The following is a 2543-nucleotide window of genomic DNA, read 5'->3' on the forward strand; positions in this document are numbered from 1 at the left end:
ATAGGAACTGACATCCTCCTCTTCCTCCTTACCATAAATGAACACTAATAATAATGATGACTGACTTTAACTGAGCATGTGCTATGTACCAGGCTTTTTCCGAAGTGCTTGCATATAGTTTCATTTATACCCGACAACAATCAGGGGAGGTGGATGCTCTTATAACCCATATTACAGAGGACATACCTGAGACAGAGCCCACACAGTGGTGGTGAGTGGACCTGGGAAAGATTTCACCTCTCTCTCCTCTCATGACAAGTCACTTCCTCTCTCCAGGCCTCACTTTTCTCATCTGTGAAATCTCCAAGTTGTACGATGCCATCATTACGGTCTAAACATTTTGCTAGGTCTTGAACACATTTCCTAAAACTCGAAGCACATCCAGAAAGAATGAATTGGAAACTATCCCTGCCTGTGTAGGGCGTGTGTGTGCATACGTGTGTGTGTGTGTGTGTGTGTGTGTGTGTGTGTGTGTGTGCATGCATGCATGTGTGTGATTGCCAAGCCAGTGAATCAACATTCCACTCTGTTCTTCCTTTCCAACCTGGGTCAGGCAGAATGGCTCCCGCAAAGAAGGATGGTTACAAGAAGGCCATCCTGCCATCAAGGAGGTGGTGACCAGAGAACATATCATCAGCGTTCCCAAGCACATCCAAGGAACAGGCTTCAAAAAGTGCACTCTTGGGAACCTCAAAGAGATCTGGAAATTTGCCTTGAAAGAGATGGGCACTCCAGATGTGCGCATTGACCCAGGCCAGAGGAATAAGGAATGCCCCCTACTGTGTCCGTAGGCAGTTGTCCAGAAAATGTAATGACAGGAGGAAGGTTCATCGAACAAGCTCTGTACTTGGGTCACCTGCATCCCTGTTCCCACTTCCAAAAATCTTTAGTCAATGTGGATGAGAACCACTGATGGCCAAATAGTTATAAATCCAAGCAAACAAAAAAAGTGAATTAAAGTTTTAAAACTGAACCTATACTTTGTAAAAAATTAATAGCCTTTTAAATTTTTTGATCTTTTTTTTTTTGAAGTTTTTTTATTTATATTTTGAGAGCGGGTCGGGGGAGCAGAGAGAGAGGAAGAATCCCAAGCAGGTTCTGCACTGTCAGCACGGAGCCCCATGTGGGATTCGAACTCATGAACCGTGAGATCATGACCCAAGCTGAAATCAAGAGTCAGACTTCAGGGGCACCTGGGTGGCTCAGGTTAAGCATCCGACTTCAGCTCAGGTCAGGATCTCACCATTCGTGGGTTCGAGCCCCACATCAGGCTCTGTGCTGACAGCTCAGAGCCTGGAACCTGCTTCTGATCCTGTGTCTCCCTCTCTCTCTGCCCCTCCCCCACTCGTGCTCGCTCTCTCTCTCTCTCTCTCTCAAATAAATAAACATTTTAAAAAAATCTTAAAAAAAAAAGTTGGACATTCAACCAACTGAGCCATCCAGGTGCCCCTAATTAATAGACTTTTTTTTTAGAGGAATTTTAGGTTTACAGAAAAATTGAGGGGGAAAGTACAGAGAGTTCCCCAATACCCTCTCACCCCCCCGCTAAGTTCCCCCTATTACTAACATCTTGCATTAGCGTGGCACATTAGTTAATGCCAACAGACAACATTAGAGCCATATTGGTACGTCGTTATTAACTAAGCCCATGGTTTACAGTAGGGTTCATTCTGTGTTGCATATTTTACGGGTTTGGACAGATGTATAATAACACATAATTTCCCATTGCAGTATCATACAGAATGGTTTCACTGCCCCCAAAATCCTGTGCTTTGCCTAGTGATCCCTTCCTTCCTTCCCCACAAACCCTTGGCAACCACTGCTCTTCTCATGGCCACCATAATTTTGCCTTTTCCAGGACGTCACACACTTGGAATCATACCATATGTAGACTTTTCAGACTGGCTTGTTTCACTTAGTTATATGCTTTTAAGATTCCACCATGTCTTTTTCCGGCTTAATAGCTTATATACTAGTGCTGAATAATATTCCATTGTCTGGATGGACCACAATTTGCCTATCCACTCACCGATCAAAGGCTGCTTTCAAGTTTCAGCAATTTATGGGTGAGGGTTTATCCATTTTTTAGTAATTATTTCTTACGGGGGCACCTGGGTGGCTCAATCAATTGAGCGTCCCACTTCAGCTCAGGTCGTGATCTCATGGTTTGTGGGTTTGAGCCCCACATTGGGCTCGGTGCTGACAGCTCAGGGCCTGGAGCCTGCTTCGGATTCTGTGTCTCCCTCTCTCTCTCTGCCCCTCCCCCACTTGCTTTCTGTCTCTGCCTCTCAAAAACAAATAAACATTAAAAAAGTTTTTTAATAATAATTTTTTCTTCCAATTGCAAAAAGCAATTGCAAAAAGCAATGACACACGATCACCACAGATTTGGAAACAGATGAGCACAGAGACCAGAATAAAAGTCTCTCATTTACAAATAAGAAAACCGAGGGTCAAGGAGAGGAAGAAAAGTGTTCATTCATTTCTCCAGTGACCGTTTGCAGAGGACCTACTACGTGCAGGCACTGTGCTGGGGCAGGGGA

The 2543-nt window shown here is 44.3% G+C and overlaps 1 pseudogene; it reads left to right on the forward strand.

The window, feature by feature from the left end:
* Positions 1–558: 558 nt before the first annotated feature.
* LOC121020126 (60S ribosomal protein L31-like) lies at positions 559–890 on the forward strand (annotated as a pseudogene).
* Positions 891–2543: the final 1653 nt, after the last annotated feature.

This window comes from Herpailurus yagouaroundi, unplaced genomic scaffold (genome assembly GCF_014898765.1).
Source record: "Herpailurus yagouaroundi ecotype Mexico unplaced genomic scaffold, PumYag 246, whole genome shotgun sequence".
Classification (NCBI taxonomy): Eukaryota; Metazoa; Chordata; class Mammalia; order Carnivora; family Felidae; genus Herpailurus; species Herpailurus yagouaroundi.